The sequence below is a fragment of the Rhyacophila brunnea genome, unplaced genomic scaffold (assembly GCF_057557595.1).
Source record: "Rhyacophila brunnea isolate RB1 unplaced genomic scaffold, BYU_Rbru_1.0 scaffold_1, whole genome shotgun sequence".
Lineage (NCBI taxonomy): Eukaryota > Metazoa > Arthropoda > Insecta > Trichoptera > Rhyacophilidae > Rhyacophila > Rhyacophila brunnea.
In genome coordinates this window covers 246,369-270,245 of record NW_028232751.1, presented here as the reverse complement: position 1 = coordinate 270,245, position 23,877 = coordinate 246,369, and the positions used below count along the sequence as shown (strand labels likewise).

The following is a 23,877-nucleotide window of genomic DNA, read 5'->3' as shown; positions in this document are numbered from 1 at the left end:
GTAAGAAATCTGTCTTCAATTAGTAAACATATGATATTCCGGGATTCAAGAATTTTATCAGGCGCGCATACAAGGGTGGTGACCCCCCAGGAACCAAAAAATACAAATTATTAAGTCGAATGGAATATTACTTTTTCTCCTTCTTCTTCAAAGCATTGCCTTCTTTGCTTGACTTAGCCTTCTCAACGGGTTTGACTCTGGTCCCTCAGGGTCATACAATGTTTGCTTTTATCTATAAATAACTATCCTTATAATCATGACCATTAGGCCACGTGTATTCGATAACCACTTTTGTATGCGATATGTCGCGTTTAACTCATAGGTTAGTCGTAGCTAGACTCAAAGCGCAGAGTGTCTGGGTATGGGCAATGTACCCGGAAAATTGCGGGGGACCGTGGTGTAAATTACTGCAAGTAGTAGCCGGGTTAAATGCGGACGTCAGTCACGTCTTATGGATTGTGTTAACCCGCCCCTCCTAAGTAATCGAAAATAATCATTTTCCCCACCCTATATCATTTTCGTGCGTGCGCGCTTGGGTTAATCGTAGCATATATTTCAATTCGTCAATTACCCACATACAATGATGAATTTGATGGATAAGATGTTTATGGTGTCTTATAAGACGTAGGCGTGCTAGTATGTTGGTGTATGTTAGAGAAGTAGAGCAACTTACAATTTGTGAGATAATGAACTGCGAAGTTTGTTCCCAATTGGGATCTGGGAAAATGTAAACTTTCTTTGATAAATACGTGCCAACCCCAGCAACACTCCCTCATATAATATATATATATATAGGACAGTGTAAGTACCAACTATGGCATATAAACTACGTAGCTATACTACCCATTCAAACATTAACTATTTTTTTATTCAACGAATGATTTAAAAGATTTGAGAATGTAATATTTATATTAGGTAAGAGGACGCTGGTGGATCAAGCTAAACCACATTGGCTTATTTATGCTATACTCTGAGCCATGTTTATGATGTGTTTTCAAATTCATTATTTATATAAAGTCCATTTAATGTTTATTCTTATATTACTAATAATAATAGCATATTCATTGACATGTTTTCTTTTTTAAGTACATACTTAAAGTTTTTTAGTAATCTTTATATGATTTAAGAATATTTTCATCCGCCGCCATGACAAAACAAATCGATTTTTGTCTCCGATTGGCGACCAGTGCGAAATTTCGTCACACCTACTGTTGAAAATTGTTTGCCGTTTCACTGAAATACGCTCTTAATCACTGATAAGTTATTCATTGAGTTATTTAAACTTAATATTAACTCTACATTTAGAGTTATCGAAAGATTTAAATGGTAAACATTTTGATTTCGTATGCGACGTTGCATGAATACATTTCGTCTTTCGCAGCAGCTATGATTATATTTGTATGTAGGTATGCATGTCACGTTGACGTTAATTCTATTTAATAAACAAAAAAATAATAAACTAGGCGATATGGTAATGGAATCGTACTATCGGTTAGTCTGTATAGTTGATATTACGTTTGACATAATATGTATTACTGTAAATCGGCTGAAAAGCATCGATGCTTACATAAAAGAAAGTGGTCCAAGCTATAATTTAATCTCTCTATACACAATTAATAGAATGCCATTGAAGTAAATGATATCGAGTATGCTTATTCTAATGGCTAGTTACGAGGGTGGGTCAATAAGTCCTTAGAAAAGCCGACAGGTGGCGCGACTAGTACTGTAAGCGGTTTGTTTTCATGCAGCGGCACTACCGATTCAGTATGCTGCGAAGTTTCAATCAGATTGGTCGGGTTGTTGTTTTTTATTTTCGTACATTTAAAAAAAAAAATTGCTTGTTTACAAAAATGGAGAAAATTGAGTTTAGAGCTGTTATTAAACATTTTAATATAAAAGGGTTAACAGCAAAGGAAATAAAAAATGAGTTGGATTTAGTTCACGGCATATCTGCTCCTTCACTTGCAACTATTTATAACTGGTTAAATGAATTTAAACGTGGTCGTACATCAACAAAGGATGAACCACGCTCAGGACGTCCTGTAGAGGTGACTACACCAGAAATGATCAATAAAATCCATGATATGGTGTTAAGTGACCGAAGATTAAAGTTGAGTGAGATAATTGAGGTTACAGGGATCTCAAAAGGTAGCGTCATTTCTATTTTACATGACAAATTGGGCATGAAAAATATTTCTGCAAGATGGGTGCCGCGTTTGCTCACAGTCGACAATAAACGCAATAGGGTGGTGGCCTCTAAAGCCCTGTTGTCGCTCATGCAACGCAATCCGGATGAATTTTTTCGTCGCTTTGTGACTGTAGATGAAACATGGATACACCACTATACTCCCGAGACGAAAGAACAGTCAAAGCAGTGGATTGCGAAGGCAAACCATGTCCAAAGAAGGCGAAAACCGTAAAACCAGCTGGTAAGGTTATGGCTACTGTATTTTGGGATGCACGTGAAATTATTTTCGTTGACTATTTGGAAAAAGGAAAAACAATAACAGGGGATTATTATGCATCTTTATTGGACCAGCTAAAAAACAAAATTGAAGAAAAACGGCCTCATTTAAACAGGAAAAAAATCCTCTTTCATCAGGACAATGCCCGTGTTCACACATGTTTACGATCAATGGCTAAAATTGAAGAATTGAAGTTAGAATTGGTCGACCACCCACCGTATTCGCCAGATTTAGCCCCCAGTGACTTTTTCCTTTTCCCAAACTTAAAAAAATGGCTAAGTGGACAACGTTTTTTTTCAAATGAAGAAGTCATCGATCGGACAAATGCTTATTTTGAGGACCTTCCGAAAACTTATTTTTCTGACGGTTTAAAAAAAATTGAGAAACGTCTAACCAAGTGTATTGAGCTCCAAGGAGATTATGTTGAGAAATAAAAAAAAAATACAAAAATAAAAACTGTTTTAATGCTTTTTTCTAAGGAATTATTGACCCACCCTCGTAGTTAATTTATGTTGCGGTGTGTGCAAGAATTTACAAAACAAAAAAAACTGTGACATTACATTTGATTTTTTTTTGTTATTAATCATATGATAGTATTATCTCACATCGGATTGGAATGTAATTAGAACATAGAAATTAATGTATATTATATGTCGTAAATTCATTTATCTTGCTTTAGTATATTATGAAATGTACTTTATATATCAATCATTTTATTGCTAACATTTTTTTAAAAATTATAATATTAGAATGTCTTTTTGTGAATTCTAATATGTCAATGATCGATTTGCCTTGGTTCCACGAAATTTTAAACATATCCATATGTCTAAATTGAACTTTTGGGTTCAAAATCTGGAAAGACTCAACCTTTTGTAAAACTAACATTAATTAAACATGTAATTGCTCTCCCGCCACGTCTCCACAAACTTTTGCCTATATACCGTGGCGTTATGAAAATGAAATTTTGTTGTGAGCGTCACAGGAAGGACTTCCCATAACCCTGCTCAGCCTGCTCTAAATGGCGTGCACTAGTAAATTATGCAACATCTCTCTATTCGACGAAAACTAAGTAAAAAGTTAACATATTTTAGTTCCGAGTATATCTGCCAATAAATTATATTAAATTACGCCTTTCAGTAAACTCAGTCAAAGCTCACTTGAGAGCTAATCCAAGACTTGGGTATCTGCTCCTGAGACATTCCCAGGCTTAAACAGCTGTAGACATGCTTCACTTCAGACGTAGTGCCTCGTGATACGTTTGATTAAGACCGAGTGTGGTGCGGGGCGTGTTTGTGTTGGCGAATAAATAGTAACACGTCAGGAGATCTGGGCTAAATTCTCCATAAGATCACAGTATATTTTTGTGATTTTCTCAAAGCCTATGTTTATGTTTTTTTCACATCTACTGCTAGACTACTCTTATTGAGACCCATGGCATGCTGTAGTATTAAAGAAAAATGTCACAATCTAATACTTACGTAACTTTGATATTATATTCTATTCTATCACCCTATGACGCCTTCTCACATATAACATCTGATTAGTAAAGTTGACAGAATATGTAAAAAGCATGAACGTAGATTTGCAATAATTGCATTGCAAAGTAGTTGAAGTTCATTTTCCAACTACACTCATGTGAACTTATTTGTTTGCAAAAAGACTACAATTTATATGAACTGGCATGTTGTATGTTTACGGGAAAGTTCGTTTTCTCCATTCCCTTTTATTTGGCGCGTCATGCTGCTTCCATTCTTCCTTGAACCCCTACAATAGATATTATTTACCTACAGATACAATGATGAAGGTCGTTTGTTATGAACCGTTGATATAAGCAAATATTTATAATGCTTTTTGTGTTAATAAAATAATAAAAAAATATATTTTCCTGTATTTTTCCAGGTGACGGTATGTTCACTAGATTTATTATTATTATTTAACTGACTTGAAGTGAGTCTTTCCTTTTTGGCTTTGACTTTTGTATGAGTACCTTTAGCTTTGATAGAAGCCAAGAAATCGGTAAGCACGGAAATGTGCCAAACTTTGTAATAAAAGAAAATAATATTTAACACGTATTGTTTACTGATAAAAGTGTGAATTTTATTCTAAGAATCGTGAGAATTGTATAAAAATGCTTTATATTGTGGATTTTCCTTTTCTTAATAATGGAAATAAAATTGTATTACGTCTTTTGTGCTGGCAGTCACAGCCTTATTGGAGTAGTACTATATTAATTAAGTATATAGTCTGTCTATTCCCATTTACTGTTCCGGACAGCGAAGCGTCGCATCTGATCTTTTCATTAGTTACAAGTGTTTAATTAATGTACTTTTATACAGGCGCTGTCTATGCACTCCGGTTAGTAAATGCTTTCACAAAGTTAACTTAGTTATTTCAATGACGTACGGCATATATTATTTAGTATTGAATTGCTACATACATTTAATTTACACATAAATAAATAATGTGCACTGTTGTAACAGATTAATGTGAGTATATTATGTAGGTAGGTATATCGAAGATAGAGCAGACGCAAACAAACTAATTTGTACGTTACGAATCGTAGAAATAGCGATTGTCAGGTGCATCACAGAAAAATTCCAGATTTGAAACAATGAAAATTATGGTATTTGTATGTAGGTACTGGGTCTAGGACGATTTGGCACCGCGAACTGGCCTCCGCCGATTGGCCTCCGGTTATTGGCCGCCGGTACAATCGGACACCGACCCAATTGGCCTCCGGGACGATCGGACGCCGGTACAATCGGGCGCCGGCCCAATTTGACACCGGCCCAACTGGCCGCCGGGAGATTGGACGCCGCACCGCTGAATAAAATGCGCAAAGGAAAAGACCTACGTAACGACTTCGTAGAGAAAGTAGACACGACACTTTAATAAATTCTTCTATCTACTTAGTGGTTGTACCTAATACATTTTGCGCTTAATATATTTTTATTATGATAGATAATAATTATTATTCATGCTTTATGCTGTTTATAAAAGAAAAGAATTCTTTTCTCGCCAGAACTTGAAGATGTGCATAATTAAGTAATTTTTGTGTATACCTACCTATTCATATTAAAAACATCAAATATTAATAATGAATTAATTAGTTAAAATATTGTCTTTCGGCGTTTTCTCGATTTCATGTTATTATTATTGAACTTTATATGTGTACCTATATCACCCGTAAATAATTATTTTGAAGATTATGAAATTACAAACAATATAAGTAGGTAAACTACTTGAAAGGTATAACCATATTACATTAGATATTAGCTCGAACAGGTGAAAAGCTACATCTATCTGGGACAACAAGTATCTATAGATGGATGTATATTTGATGAAATTGTTCGCAGAGTAAAGCTAGGCTGGAGTGCTTTTGGCCGCCTGAATAATGTCTTCAAAAGTGACCTTCCACTGTGCCTAAAGCACAAAGTGTTCAACCAGTGTGTGCTTCCCGTGATGACATATGCGTGTGAAACATGGACCCTAAGTAAAAGAGAGATCCAGAAACTTAGAGTAGCACAACGTGGTATGGAGAGGTGCATGCTGGGCATAACGCAAAAGGACAAAAAGAGGAATGAGTGGATAAGGAAGCAGACAAGGGTTTGCGATGTAATAGAGTTTATTAAAAGCCTTAAATGGAGATGGGCTGGACACATAGCTCGAAGAAGAGACAATCGTTGGACAAATCTAGTCATCCAGTGGTATCCAAGAAGTACAAAACGTCCACAAGGTAGACCTAAAGGCCGCTGGATCGATGAAATGATAAAGTTCTGCGGAAGTACGTGGCAACGCAATGCACAGGACCGAGAGAAGTGGAAGCAACTTGAAGAGGCCTTCATCCAGCAGTGGATAGATTCAGGCTGATGATGATGATGATTATGTTGACAAAGCGAATTTGTAACTTTATTGGAAGTTTTAGTCATTTTTATTTAAGTATAGTATATATATGATGTTTATAAAAATAATGGAATTCTTTCCTCGTCTTTTAAAGATGTGCACAATTAAATTTACGTATTTTTATTTATATTTACAAATCTGTAGGTGTCCCTATAAAGGGGATAATTAAGTATATGTTATGCGAAACTCAAAGCGAGGAAAAACACCAAATAAAAACAGTAACCAAAATATATGTATTCGTATATGGTATTTTTTTTAGTCTATTAAATGTATATGATTTAAAATACAACCATAAAACACTAAAGCTATTGTTATTTATTTCGTCGTGTGTTTTTTTATTTTTTTGCCTGTTTCTAGTTTATTAGTTAAATTGAGCCAGTTTGAATGAAAATAATATTCTTTCAGACTTTTCTTAAATTAAAACAATACATTTTAAAGTGTGTTTGAGGGTAAATAAAAATATCTTTAAATATTTAAGAAAATGATCTGCTTTAAATATTTCAGTAGGTTGATGGATAAATAGTAACCTTATAGTAATTAATAATATTCACTATTTGCTAAGTCATATTTTTATAATAATACTTACATATGAATTTCTTTAACGGTATTAACTCACAGTAAAGCCTTGATGAAAAGACAGTACCTATATTAAATAATAAAATAAAATATAACACAATATTATGCAGTGCTAAGCAAAATGGATAAATAAAACGACAATTATATTAATACATTTATTTTCAATGACAACCTATTTTAGACAATACATTTTATTAATATAAAAACAAAATGCAGTTCATAAATACACATCGTATGGGTATTTTATAATCCTACTTATGATATTTAAATAACATAATATACGTACATATTCATCTCAAAAAACCTCATAACAAAATAACATACGAAAACTACACAAAATATTTATTACTTTCCATAAAAATAAAGGAATAAATGGAGGAACCTAATAATACAATATTAGGTACCTTCCTACCTATCTACCTAAAACTTGTAATGTAAATACACTTTTAATATATTCTACCTAACCGAATATTTTACTACTTTTCTTAATAACCTCTCAAAAATTCAACATACCTATATATTTGAATGTAAGTAAACTAAACGAATAAATTTTAATGGATTGAAGTTTTGTACTTTTCCATTTGAGTCGTTTTTGCGACCCGAGTTTCGCCTTTCGGCACCTTCGGGCACTATGTGCATTTACCAAAAGGTAAATACACACTGTCGATGAATACAGTTAATAATTCTAACTTATATAATAAAGTAATACAATAAATTAGGTGAAACTTTATCACCTACCATTAAGTTCACAATAAAAATATAACAAACAAATTATGAATAGTTTAGGTGTTTGTAAAAAAAACCCTACCTTATCACTAATAATACATTCGATATGAGTATTAATCGTCAAAACATAATAATAGATCATTAGTAAATGTAATCAATAAAAATACTTACTACACTCAAGAGGTGTAAAATTATCAATTCTGGGAACATAGCAACGTATTGGGAATTTAACGGAGGTTACTAATGAGATAACTATATCAATGATATCAATCTTGTGAAACAAATATTCGATATTATTCTTACATGCTACTTTTTTCCACTTCACTTCAAATACTTCAACTAATCATAATTTATTTGTTAATTTTTTATTATTATTTATTGTTATATTTTTTATTGTGATCATTGACTTAATAGGTAGGTGATAAAGTTTTTACCTACTTTATTGTATGAATTTGTTATATAAGTTAAAATTGACTGCATTCGTTGTCAGTGTGTGTGTCACACTCTAACTTTCCATGCCCGCGTTCGCTCATAATCTGCCCTTCCATTGCGAATATGGTATTTGTCACTAATTATTGTCACTTGAGTTTATTTTGAAATTTTGGCCCACGTACGTAAAAAGGTTTGCCAACCCTGATCGAAATAATACTATTAAACCTATTTTTTCTTAAAAAAGGGGGTTTTCAAACTGTGTTCACTCGTATAATTCTGTTTAATATAATATTTCTTTTATTAATTATGTTAACTGTAAATTCATGGTGGAAATGAATTCTATTATTGATTTAATTTAATAAAACGCAATTTTTATCGTACTGACTAGACTAGCCTCTGAGTGGACGAAACCGGTTGCAGTTAAAAAACGTTCATGTGATTGGGTCATCGATATATTTAATAATATGTTTACTGTTCAATTCTACTTATTAAGTCATAATTTGTGTTATACTAATTATTTAATTTATAAATACGTACTGCAATATAATCAGTCAATGTCGATTTAATGATTTATTTTCTTCCAAACTCAATAATTACCCAGTATTATTAAATTTAACCTAACTAAAAAAATACGACATCCAACAGGATTCGCGCCCAGATGCGTGCTCTGGCCACTAAGCTATACGAGTCCTATCTACTTGTATCGAAGTGAGCTGATGCTTTTATAATTCTCTCTGAAGCACTTTCTAAATTGCGTTACTTATTGGCAATCGGCTTTTGTATTTTAAATCAAAGTAGGTATTGAATTATCGATTTCAGGATCACTCCAATGTTTTATATTATATTTTGCTGATATTTTTGGACGAATTCACTGGACAGCCGGCTCTTAGACTGCTAGCCGATGAGTTAGACATTTTTCTAAATTCTTGTCCTATTAAAAATATTTTTAACGCTATTATAATATGTTGTATAATTCTCATGACAAGGGCCAATCATTTTTTAACCCCTGATCGAGCTAATGAGGTAGTTAGATCAGATTATTTTTAAATATCTGGGGCTTTCCCACGTACCCAGGTATTTCCACAGATAAATTAAAAATAATTCCCTATTACAAACATCGGCTTCCTAGTGATTAATATAATAGGTATTATATATTTCGACGTAGTTACACAAAACAATACAACTCATAAAATATAAATCCATGCTTGGTGAAATGTTTCACCAGTCAATATATTTTTTTTTCCTAGATTAATTATTTTCTTATTATCTTCCCAAGTCATGTCACCATTCTGTATCCACCATATATATAATGTGTGGATGGTTTTTAGTAGCCTTGGTCAGGTGACAGGTGGTGGTATTGACTTTTGTTGTCAAAGAGGATATATAATTATTAAGTTTACACTGCTACTTATTACTATTTTGTTTTACTGTTTTTGTTATATTATACGTATTCATATTCCAACAGTGAATTTTCCATTTGTGAGATTTTCTTCAGAAATAAATATTTATCTTCTTCTTCTTATTGTGCCATCCCCTAGTGGAGGTCGGACACCATCAAGGCAATATTAGCTTTGTCGTCTGCTACCTGGAATAGTTCAGTGGAGATGCACTCGTACTAATCACGGAGGTTTTTAAGCCACGATATGCGGCGCCGTCCTCTGCTACGCTTACCTTTGATCTTTCCTTGAATGATAAGTTGGGGAATACTGTACTTTTGTCCTCTCATAATGTAGCCGAGGTACTGTAGTTTCCTGGTTTTAATACTACGTAGAACTTCTTGGTCCTTTCCTATTCGATTGAGAATTTCAACATTTGTCACTCTGTCAGTTCAAGAAATTTTGAGGATGCATCTATACAGCCACATCTCGAAAGCTTCAAGTCTCCGTAACATCTCTTGGTTTAGCGTCCATAATAATGTTTATAATAATGTATTAATGTTAGCCATACTATTTATCTTTCAACAAAAATATGTGTACACATTTTAAATTAAAGGTGAAATTTTTAACATATGAACATTTCGACTTTTAAATTAATATCTAGTACACTCTACTCCAGTTATTTTAAAAATAATGTAAAAAAATATACCACACTATGAAAAAATATTCATTTACCTATGCACCGTGCTGAATTTTTTGAGTCAACTTTTCTTGAAATTTATCTAATGTGAGTTAGCGCGTTTTTTATAAAATACGTTTAGTAATAAAAATAGAATAAGCAATTTTAAGCCGAAGATACCTAACACCTATTTCAAACGATAGTCTATTGACAATAATATGCACCTACATACAAATTCGCTTTGTCAACATAATATATAATAATGTAGGTACAGAATACATGTAGGTACTGAATACGGTATAGTTTGTTAATTATTATAGACTTATTTTATTTATTACGTAAACGCCTTGATTAATATAAATTGTACCTAATTATTAAAGATCGATTGACCAACACATTTCAAACAATAATATAATATATAATGTAATATGTAGGTACCTTTCAAGTATTTTACCTACTTATATTGTTTGTTATTTCATAAACTTCAAAATACTTATTTACGGATGATGAATAAATATAAAGTTCAATTATAATAACATGAAATCGAGAAAACACCGAAAAATATTATTTTCACTAACCAATTCATTATTAATATATATATTTTTTTAATATGAATAGGTAGGTATACACAATAAATTACTTACTTAATTATGCACATCTTCAAGTTCTGACGAGGAAAGAATTCTTCTCTTTTTATAAACAGCATAAAGCATAAGTAATAATTATTATCAATCATAAGCGAAAAATGTATAAGGTACAATCACTAAGTAGATAGAAGCATATTAAAGTGTCGTGTCTACTTTCTCTACCAAGTCGTTACGTAGGTCTTTTCCTTTGCGCGTTTAATTCAGCCGTGCGGCGTCCAATCTCCCGGCGGCCAGTTGGGCCGGTGTCCAATTGGGTCGGCGCCCGATTGTACCGGCGTCCGATCGTCCCGGAGGCCAATTGGGTCGGTGTCCGATTGTACCGGCGGCCAATAACCGGAGGCCAATCGGCGGAGGCCAGTTCGCGGTGTCAAATCGTCCCATTCCCGTAGGTACTATAGTACCATACATCGCCCGCTATCTGTCGTCGTGAAGACATAGCTGACATAGACAGACATCCAGAATTCAATTCCAATATAAACACACGCAATGTTCAGTTTTGTCATGTTCTGTTTTGTCATTTTTTGTTTTGTGATGTTCTGTTTTGTCATGAGGATATCATGTGTACCTACAGTATATAGGTACTCGTATAATAGAGCTTTAGTTACGTAATGTCATGACATAACTACTATTTAAATAATTTTGAACAATAACCGAATGTTGGAACAATTTTCACCCATTAGTACTGGAAATGCGTCTTGTCTATGAAACGGATTAAAATATTTTTACTCAACGAACGTGTGCTTTGTGGAAATTGGGTCGTAACGTTCATTTTTGCTGACTTTGCGTAATAACAGTACAGCGGTGATTTCCATTAAGGGTTTTGCGAGATTGTGCGGGGATTCGTAAAAGCCTGCGCAAAAAGCTATACCATGCCACCTTTTTTGTAATTGAGTAACCAAATTTGAATACCTATTCAATTTTTTTACACCATCTATTAATAAAACAATGAAGCATTATGAAATTTTAGGTTAGTTAGATATTCATAACAATTTTATAGAATGAGTCTTATTCGCATTCTGTATTAGGAATTTTCAATGTACCTACTTCGACTTTCTAATCGTCGTCCTATTGGTAACACATTCATTATTTTATTCTTCTATTGGCAGATACAAAATCAAAAAGGTTTCGCGTTCTGGTTTGACGTATGTTGATTTGGTTATTCTTAACATATTATGTACTTACGAATCTCTCGGTGTTTTACGTGATTATTCATCTTAAAAATATTTGTCAATATATTGTCATAGCTAATTATTGCTTAACATTATATTCAAATTTCTTATTTGATAATGGAATATATGAGATGCGTCAATTATGAACACAATTGACAGCACTTAACAATTATACGATATCCAATACTATGAATTCAAATATGCAAGTCTTATGTTGTCAATATATGTCACAATGTCATACAATCACGTGAGCAATTAACTCATTTGGTGAATCTGAAATTATAGTGGAATGTCTTCGATAATAATATAAAATAATAATATCTTAAATAAGCTGCAATGCGAAGTCACTTGCAGCAAACTAAATCAGTATACCACCTTTATTTTGATATATATATATTTATTGCTTATGTTTTAGTTAGTGTATACCTGAGATGGCGAACCTTTTTACGTACGCGTGCCAATATTTCCCAAATAATATTTTCAACTGTCCGACATGCCAAGCAGTTCTTTTCAGGTGAATGTTTTTAAAAAAAGTTTTTAAAAAAAATAGTTAATAATTCTATGAAAAAGGTTTCAAAATTGCAATTGAGTTATTGATATTCTATCTTTCACCGTATTTCTAGCCGAAGGCATATTTTTATTGATTGAATATTTTTATCCTAGTTTTTAAATTACTCAAAGTGATCGTGGAAGCATTTACACCACTCTTCTTTTATATTATATTCTCCATCACTGAGCGGTTTTCCATTTTTAGAGATTATGTTTGCGGTAAAATAACAAGCAGTTATTATATTTGAATGTCTGCCGATAATTTATTTCATAAGGATTGTTGATTGAATATTTTTATTTTTAATTGCCCGATCCTAAAGACCGACCTATGCAGTTGTATGTTTATATTAAATATAATGATTATTATTGAAAAAGATTTGCTTGCTATTTTTATACAATAATTTGTCATTGTTATGCTTTAATTTCGTCGATTCCATTTACGCTACGATTGGTTAACATAATATGAAAAACCGAAGAAAATACGCATGGCTATGTCATTATTTTTTAATATTATTGTATACGTACGTACCTACTTACTCATATATTTATTTGTAAAACTTTTTTTATAAAGTTTATATTATTTAAAATAAATATAAAATAGTAATTTCTTTTCTCTTCAAAATGAAACATTTGCGTGCCATAGGTCCGCCATCCCTGGTGTATACCATCTAAAAGTGCAAGCTTTGTATTTTCCGCTAGTAGATTGAGTACTTACTACTTACTGCCGGCCAACTGCTTAAATCTTTCGACCCTAACTTACATTTAGTACATTAAGCATCAGAAACAAGCCATAATACATATTACCTACTTTGGATATTTTGTATATTACATAATATACAAATATAACTTTCTAAGTATGCGGAAAACTTTAGTGGAAGTGAAGTGAAGTGTGTGGTGGATTACATCGATGAAAAGAATTTCATACACAGCTGCCATACATTAACGACGAAGACGATGTTGAAAAAGCTTATGGACGCGGAGAGAGAAACAAAAAGATATTTTAAGGATCCCTTTAACCAAAAAAAGGTTTGAAATTACAGTACTAAAGGATAGTCATAAATATTAAACAATAATAAGATATATATGAAGGTATATTTGTTTAGGTAAGTCTTCGTGAAAAATCACATCGTTGTAGAGCGGATTAAATATTTATTGGTCTTTATTATTTTTTCATCACTGAATAAATATAAATACTCTGCAATCAAAATATGCTGCGCTGTTACGAATAATTTACCTGAGCAAATAATGCGAAAAAGTTTCTCTTTTTGGGCTGAATTTGAATTCAAAAGTGCTTCAGAAAAGGCGCTGGAAAAACGTATTTTTCATGTTTTCTTCTGCAAGAGTCTCCTGCATAATTGAGTGAGGAAAATATCTCGAAGAGACCCGCATACATTAGACCTTCGGCAAAGGTAATGGATTTGTTTAAACGCAGAATGGTAAATGCCGATAAACACGCATTTATTTACTTCGTTTGGTGGTTGACATACGGATTCGATTCGCAAAAAAAATAATAAATAATCCAAAGCATATCCACGCGACCGTAATGAGAAATAAATTAACTTTGCGGATTATTTTTTCTCTACTAAAAATATATTAGAGTGTAATTTTTAAAACCAATTGAAGAGTTTTTTCATTGTTGAAAATAATCGCATTAATGTAGGAGAAATCCAAGAATGAAGAGTGGCGCAACGTGGCATGGGAAGGTGTATGTTGGGCATAATGCGGAAAGATCATAAATATATCAATGGGTAAGGAAGCAGACAAGAATGTACAATGTAAAGGTTGTCAAGTTAATAAAATGGGCCGGGTATATCGCTTGACGAGTTTATACTCGTACGCTTGACAAAATAATGCAGTTATATAGGTACCCAAGGGGTATTAAACAATCTCATCAAGTTCGGGGGACCGCGTGGCAGTGAACTGTAGTAGAAGTTAGGGGAGGCTTTCATCGAGCAGTGAATCGACCCTAGCTACTATATTATAATCACGTTATCTACATAAATAATTAAAATCAAATATCATTATTTTTAAATAATAAATAACAAAATAATATGTAATAACAATGACATGGCTAGAATTTTCCAAATGTTATGGAACAGATTTTTCACGAAATATTTTTTTAAATACGTGACATCCCGTATATTTTTTTTTCATATATATACGAGGGTGGGTCAATAAGTCCTTAGAAAAGCCGACAGGTGGCGCGACTAGTACTGTAAGCGGTTTGTTTTCATGTAGCGGCACTACCCGATTCAGTATGCTGCGAAGTTTCAATCAGATTGGTCGGGTTGTTGTGTGTTTCTCGTACATTAAAAAAAAAATTTGCTTGTTTACAAAAAATGGAGAAAATTGAGTTTAGAGCTGTTATTAAACATTTTAATATAAAAGAGTTAACAGCAAAGGAAATAAAAAATGAGTTGGATTTAGTTCACGGCATATCTGCTCCTTCACTTGCAACTATTTATAACTGGTTAAATGAATTTAAACGTGGTCGTACATCAACAAAGGATGAACCACGCTCAGGACGTCCTGTAGAGGTGACTACACCAGAAATGATCAATAAAATCCACGATATGGTGTTAAGTGATCGAAGATTAAAGTTGAGTGAGATAATTGAGGTTACAGGGATCTCAAAAGGTAGCGTCATTTCTATTTTACATGACAAATTGGGCATGAAAAAAATTTCTGCAAGATGGGTGCCGCGTTTGCTCACAGTCGACAATAAACGCAATAGGGTGGTGGCCTCTAAAGCCCTGTTGTCGCTCATGCAACGCAATCGGGATGAATTTTTTCGTCGCTTTGTGACTGTAGATGAAACATGGATACACCACTATACTCCCGAGACGAAAGAACAGTCAAAGCAGTGGATTGCGAAAGGCGAACCATGTCCAAAGAAGGCGAAAACCGTAAAATCAGCTGGTAAGGTTATGGCTACAGTATTTTGGGATGCACGTGGAATTATTTTCGTTGACTATTTGGAAAAAGGAAAAACAATAACAGGGGATTATTATGCATCTTTATTGGACCAGCTAAAAAACAAAATTGAAGAAAAACGGCCTCATTTAAACAGGAAAAAAATCCTCTTTCATCAGGACAATGCCCGTGTTCACACATGTTTACGATCAATGGCTAAAATTGAAGAATTGAAGTTCGAATTGGTCGACCACCCACCGTATTCGCCAGATTTAGCCCCCAGTGACTTTTTCCTTTTCCCAAACTTAAAAAATGGCTAAGTGGACAACGTTTTTTTTCAAATGAAGAAGTCATCGATCGGACAAATGCTTATTTTGAGGACCTTCCGAAAACTTATTTTTCTGACGGTTTAAAAAAAATTGAGAAACGTCTAACCAAGTGTATTGAGCTCCAAGGAGATTATGTTGAGAAATAAAAAAAAAATACAAAAATAAAAACTGTTTTAATGCTTTTTTCTAAGGAATTATTGACCCACCCTCTTATCTATGTATGTACTTACATAATATACATATATTTCTACATAATATGTCTGAAAACGTCTGAATATAACAAAATGCTTATATATATATATTATGCACGTACCTATACAGGTGTTGGTAATATACGTTGTAGCAGATCTTATAATATAAATTTCGATCGTTAATCGATTACTATCTTTATAAGATAGTATTGTTTCACAACCATATTACGCTATTTGATCTGACAAATCGAAACATAGCTTAATTTAAACATATAAGATAGCTACAGTTTGCTACAAATCTTGTTTATCTATCATTTATCAAGTGAATACGTGTATTAATTAAGGCTCTAAGTACCAAAAAAATAAAAACTGACATTTTTATAGAAAAATGTTCTACATACCAACACCAATAACTTCAACTATAGTCTAAGTGCCTCAAGCAAGTAAAAAAAATACAGCAAAATAATTAAACCTGTCGACGTTGTAAGTCCGTTGACGTGTTTTATTTATAATGGTGTAAGTAGCACTGTGATGGTCAACGGCATTCAATATAAAATGGCTGACAATGGTGTGTTGACACTTACGAGTTCTTAATACCTAAAATTATAGAAGCTGCCGTGATTGCTTCACAATGTAAAACCACATTTTTCAAAAGGTCTGCTTCATGAAATTTTACTGCAATGACTCGGTATTTTGTACCTACAGGCAATTCTACTTTTTGGTACTTAGAGCCTTAATTAATACACGTATTCAAGTGTCAATTGAGTTTTATAATGTATATTGTCAATCCAATTTTAACCAGTTCTCAAACACTACAATGTATGTAGTTACAATTAAATTACTACAATTTTATTATATGAAACTTAGGAATATATTGTAATTAAATTATTTTTTTGTATTCGCGATCCTTGAAGTACATTCGAACATAACGAAGCAAGAACGTTATAAGCCTTCTCACCAAGATTTATGGAAAAATCACAGCATTAAAAGAACTGCTAAATGACTAAAACAATAAAAAACACAAATATTTTTATCTTTCTGTACGGTGTTGAAACTTGAACTATCAGAGAATCCGATTAGAAGAGAATTGACGTGTTTGAGATGCGGTGCTGGCAAAAGATGCTCCGCACTCCATGGACGGACATGCGTATAAATGTGTCTGTCATAGAAAAACTTGTGTTCTTCGGCCACGTAGTAAGAAAAGATCCGAGCAGCCTCAAGAGAAGAGTGATCTCTGGTAGCGTCGAAGCAAAGAGGTTGCTGGGTTCAGATATACGACACCATCAACAAAACGACAATATCAATCAATAACTCAAGTGGAAAGAAATTTAAGACAAGTCATGTGTAATCAACCAATTTTATGAATACATTTTTGAAATATTATTTTGTAAAGCGCTGGTAGTCGCACATGACAACCATTGACCTAGATTAGGGGTGGAGAACCTATGGCACGCTAGATGATTTTGCATGGCACGCATTTGAAGAGAAAAAAAATACCTATAATCGCCTATATATTATTATCCTACAGCTTTTCCAGGTTTTGGCGAGCGATTGTATGCCTTATTTGTCATGTCCGATGGGTTCAAAAAAATAATCCGTTCTCGAATCGTTTAAAATCATAATTTCACAGTTGACACCCGCAGGATTAATTTCCAGTCGATTTCGGTGATTTTTGTTTACTTCCCAATACATTTTCGAGCGACATTTCACTTACTTGCAACACTGGTTTAATATCATCCCCAATTTTACTATTACAGGAGCTCTTACAGGAGAAAGGCATGGATGCAAGAGACATTCAACTGATAGCTAACTTATATTGGAATCAAACAGCGAATATAGAGATTGAAAATGAAATCAGTGGAGAGGTAAAAATTCGTCGCGGTGTAAGACAGGGTTGTATATTGTCACCTTTGCTATTTAATATGTACTCGGAAGCTATTTTTAAGGACGCCTTACAAGGTGAATCGGTGGGTATTATGGTTAATGGCAAACATATTAACAATATACGATATGCCGGTGATACTGTGCTGATTGCTGATAGTTTAAAGAGTTTACATCAACTGGTAGAAAAGGTTAATGAGGTCAGTAATTCTTATGGTTTAAAAATGAACCTCAAGAAAACAAAACTATTACTAGTATCAAAAACAGCGACACCAGACACCAACACAAATTTTGTCATTAACAGCGAACCAATCGAACGTTTGACCCATTATAAATATTTAGGTACATGGGTCAATGAGAAATGGGACCAGTCTCAGGAAATAAAAACTAGAATTGAGATCGCAACGAGCGCCTTTCTCAAAATGAGACGCCTCCTTAGCAATCGAGATCTTAACCTAGGTCTGAGACTGCGTATGGTACGTTGTTATGTGCTCTCAATTCTTTTCTATGGTATGGAAGTATGGACGCTAAACCAAGAGATGTCACGGAGACTTGAAGCTTTCGAGATATGGCTGTATAGACGCATCCTCAAAATTCCTTGGACTGACCGGGTGACAAACGTTGAAGTTCTCAATCGAATGGGGAAAGACCGAGAAGTTCTACGTAGTATCAAAACCAGGAAACTACAATACCTCGGCCACATTATGAGAGGACAAAAATACAGCATTCCCCAACTTGTCATTCAAGGAAAGATCAATGGGAAGCGTAGCAGAGGACGGCGCCGCATTTCGTGGCTTAAGAACCTCCGTGATTGGTACGAGTGCAGCTCCACCGAACTGTTCCGGGTAGCAGACGACAAATATAAGATCGCCTTGATGGTGGCCGACCTCCGCTAGGGGATGGCACAATAAGAAGAAGATAATCATTATTTACATTAATTACTTAATAATCATTATATTTTTAATGTCTCTATAAACGAGTATGACAAACAATCGTCATTTTGTAACACTGTTCTTTAAATCAAAAGGAAATGATATTTCATATTATTAGGTAGGATATAGGTAGATGTCATAATAATAATAATCTATATACACTTTTATCATTCTTGACTTCTCACGATTCCACTGACACTTTGTTAACTTTCGTCACTTAAAAATGTATCCTGTTATAATAACTGAACACATTAAAATCGAATAAACAATAACATTTATACAAATTTCCATTAAAACTGCTCATTTTATTATCCGGTTATCCGCGCGCATTTTCAGCGATTTCACGATCAACCATAGACTAATATTTCGTTCCCATTTTTTGCATGGCTATTATATTATTTTTTTTGAACCAATGAAACTTATATAAATTTATTTAGCCCATATAACCCAAAAATATTTAAAAGGTATTCAACAATAATTGGTGTTATAATATACATATTTCAATCAATATTATCATCAGCTATTCTTCCCGCACTGGATAACGATTTAAATATCGTCTAAATATATAAACAGATTTTAAAATAAAAAATGCATTTTTGACTATTCTTAATGGATCGGATCGATTTTTTCCATTTTTTATGGCTATTATATGTATATTTTTATGACGACCCATAGACAAATTTTTTTAAATTTGATAAAGCTCCATTTTGTTTTTTTTTGTCCACCAATCCACTGCTGGATAAAGGCCTCCCTAACCTGATTCTACTCCGTTCTGTCATTTAAATTGCTGTATTTATCAAAATCGGTGATATTATATTTACCTACATATTCATATCGTCATCATCATCATCAACCAGGATCAATCCACTGCTGGATGAAAGGTTCCGCAACCTGATTCTACTACTAGCGGTTAAACGATTGCTATATTTATCAAAATTGTTCATATTATATTTACCCATTCATAATATCGTCATTATCATCATCAACCAAGATCAATCCACTGCTGGATGAAGGTTATCCCAACCTAATTCTACTCTACTTGGTCATATAAATTGCTATATTTTTTAAATTTGTGATTTTATATACCTACCCATTTATATCGTCATTACTTATCGTCGTCAACCTGTATCAATCCACTGCTGGATGAAGGCCTCTTTAAGCTGATTCCACATTTTTAGGTCTTATAAATTCCTATTCTTGTCAGAATTGTTCTATTCCTCTCAGATAATACAAAATAATGTTTAAATTTATTTTTTACACTGCTAACCTTCTTCTATTATCTCAATGGGACCCGAAGGAGGTTAATACCACGTTATATTGGATCGCTATTTATGATAATCACATAATATATTGCTTTATATTCGAATGATTGAGATGTATAAATATTTATCATATTTAACTGCACATATATTGTATTAAAATTAAAATGTCAGTGGTAGCAATCGGCGATTGCCAGCTGTTCTGCTAGGCATAGCAGCCTAAGGCGGTGTTAAACGATATTGTGAAGGCCAGACTCCTGAATAGACTACGCATACGAGTCCAAATTTATATTGGCAGTGACGATTTTCAAATCGTAAAAATGACAAATCAGCGAAATGTCAAACTGTCTGAGGTGAATAACAAACCCATCCCGAAGGGAAAACTATGGCGCCATCTATGCATACTTCACAATTATATTAAAAATCCAACACCGCCAAGCCGTCTGCAAGACCTAGCGAGACAGACTGGCGACCGCCAGCTGGCTCAGCTAGTAATAATAAATGACAGATCGCATTGTATAAAAATAGCAGGCAAATACGCTTCAAGGATAAGCATTACGCTTAATTTAAATATATAATTGCATAGGTTGGTCCTTAGACTGTACGCGTCACTTATAATATTATCACACCAACTTCATCAGGCGGCGGGGGGTACCGCGCCACGAACCTCTAATTTTGATCGATTTACAATACTTGAGACCACTGTAGCGAGAGAATGCCTCATCTGATTGGAGCAATTTTCACGTTAATTTGTGCGATTAGAACCAAATTAATTAATACCTACATTAACAAAAAGTTTCATTTATACCCACAAAAAATGACTGCACCAGATAAGAAACAAAAATTTGGTAAAGCTAATAGTAGTAATTCTGGCAGACAGTTTCAAAGTGGACAGTGGACCGAAATGTATGGCGTAATTGTAAAAAGTGATTAAGCTATATGTCTGCTATATTCTGTGAGTGGTATCTAGAACATCATAATTTTTTTATAGAATTTTTAAAAACTGTTTTTTCCTCATGAAAAAATGCTTGGCACCCCAGAGAGTTGAAAAATAATATTTGGGAAATTTTGGCACGCGTACATAAAAAGGTTCGCCAACCCTGACCTAGATTCTATAACTAGGTCCAAACAACGCGTACCAATACATTAGAGAAGCTGTACTCATAAATGAATGAAATAAACTTTGTAGGTATGAATTTTGATCAGGATGTAAATAATAATGAATCAACACGGCGTCGTCTGCGGATCGGTTCCGGTAGTTTACTTTTTGACCGAAGGCTGTCGACACGATGACAATTGCGACGGTGATTGCCTTCGAATTGAAATTGTTTTCCAAAAATTACTTTCGTCCTTGTGAGCCAGTCGAGATTTAATCAAAACTGTGTTGTATTTCCTGGACGCAGAATGTCTAATTTGGAATGCTCATAATAGTCTGAATATTAAGTGACGAATTTCCACAATGGTTGTCTGCCTTCGTTTAGGTCTATTATGTAAGAAATATGCTTTGATATCTACCGTATTTAAACATGAAGTGTTATTGTTATTAGCACTTGACTAGGCTTTCAGAGAATATAATAATGACGATATTCCCTCTACGTTTATTCTTTATTCGTTTTTCATGAAAACAACCTAATCTTATGCAGTTGACATTAAATGAAGTACAGTATAATTAATAAAAAAAATCAAGTAAACGATGGTAACTACAAGGAGATGCCATTAAAAGTTCTTAATATCAGTATTAATCACAGCATTTGTATAACATGTTAAGTGAAGTCACTTACCATAGTTTACTTTAAATATGCCAAAATCTTACCATACTAATAATTTCACTATTTGACGAGCTTACATCACTATTTTTGGTATAATAGTCCGGGTCCATCAGACTATCATCGCTGTCAAAAGGATCCGTCTGATTCATAAGGTTTTCACATTACTAGTGAGACTGGCACTCATGTTAACTGCCTTCGCTCCGCCATCTTGCTTCACTTACAGTGTACATGAAACGATTGTCAGATACCATGGATTGCACTTTCTAAAAAGCATCTTAACGCAGTGCTACCACAACAAAAAATTTACCGGTTAAAGAGGACGTCAGAAAACATAGTATACACCAAAAAAGTGAGTTTTGGAAAAAGTGTCACTCACCATGGTCTACACCCGAGCATGTCAATTAATGATTTTCATATGTGAATACTGTCATAAAAATAGATAGATACCTACTTAAAACCGCATATCCGAAATTATTTTAATAATATCATAATATCAAAATGCTTTTCTTTCTAAAAATCGGTTAGTAACAAGCAGTAGCAACTGTTTACAAGCAAGTCATCAATGAAAAACAACTTTACGGTTTGGATTATTCGCACGTTTGTTCAGTCGTTTGCCCTTTTCTCAGAATACTTAGCGAATTAATCATTAAGCCTATTGTACCTGTGTTACCATCAATAACTTCAAGTATTTAATATTCTTCCTCAGGTCGGTGACTGGATGTTTTATAGGGTTATGTATTTTATTTTGATTTGGATGTTAAGTACTTTTTTCTATACTAATTATAAACAAATGTACCTGAAATATATTTGAATAATCAAAATGAATACGCAGACGAATATCATTTTAGACATTTTAACAAGTATTGTTTTTCCGATAGTAACATTTTATTGTTTTAACAAAAAATGGAGAAAAATCAATTAAGTACTTACTTTATACATGACATATATAATTTTATAACCCATATGTCCAGCGGCGAAGGGTGGAGGTAGGCTGTTAAGATCCGCCATAAATAATGCACACACAACTTTTTCAGTCATGCGTATTTGTTTTCTTTGAAATAAGCTATAATTTACAGATGGCGTTGGTTTGTTTTTAATACTCAATTAAACCCTGCAAAAACCTATCCATAATGGATAATAGTCAAAAAAATACTCGTCTGTCTATAAAATATCTAAAATTATGCAATTAATTCATTTATAACTTTGGATATTTTATACATAAAATAATATTATGTATCTATGATAGTTTGGTTTAGGCAAGGCTTAAAGATTTTAAAAATATGAACCAACTATATGTGCAATATGTACTTAGTCAAATAAGTACGTATGAATGTAAAAGTGTGCACTGTGTATTTTGTCTAATCGCCCATAATATACCAAAGTTATTATGGCTTGGTTTAGGCAGGGTTTAATGAATTTTTAAAAACTAACCAACACCATCTGTAAATAATCGTAGTCTTAGTTCAATAAAAACAAATACGTATGATTAACAAATTTTAATGTGCACTATGTATACCGGATCTTATCAGCCTACCTCCACCCTTCGTTACTGATATCCGCAGAGTTAGTTTTCGCTCTGAAGAGGCGAGATTTTTTCAATAAAGCAAATATTACATTTTATATAAAAAAAAAAATATTACGCCTATCATTTATTATTGTTATACAATATATTGTCACGAAATCGACTTGACATGAAGAAAACATGAGCCAACTCTAATAAGCTATTAAATAATGTAAGAGCACATTTTTCTTATCACTATAACATATTTATATTATATCTTAGTATTATTTCGTCACCTTAATACTAAAACTAGATATCTCTGATTTGGTCATTGTTGGGAAAATGGAATTTAAACTTTACTTGATCAACATAAATCAAGGCTATACTAATTATTATTTAAAATAAAAATGGAAATTGTGCTTATTTAATTAGGAACAATTAAAGAATGTTCAATTATGTGAAAAAATATTGTAGTTATATTGTTTTATTTATTGAATGCATTTATGGTTTTAATTAAAGTTATCTAATATTTTCAAACACAAAATTAATAGAGTTACCATTAACTTCTGACTACCTAGTC

General features: G+C 33.2%; 1 protein-coding gene across 5 annotated transcripts in view; it reads left to right on the top strand.

The window, feature by feature from the left end:
• LOC147079327 (coiled-coil domain-containing protein AGAP005037) overlaps window positions 1-23,877 on the top strand; it is a 608,924-nt gene that overhangs the window by 514,954 nt on the left and 70,093 nt on the right. The window lies entirely within an intron of this gene.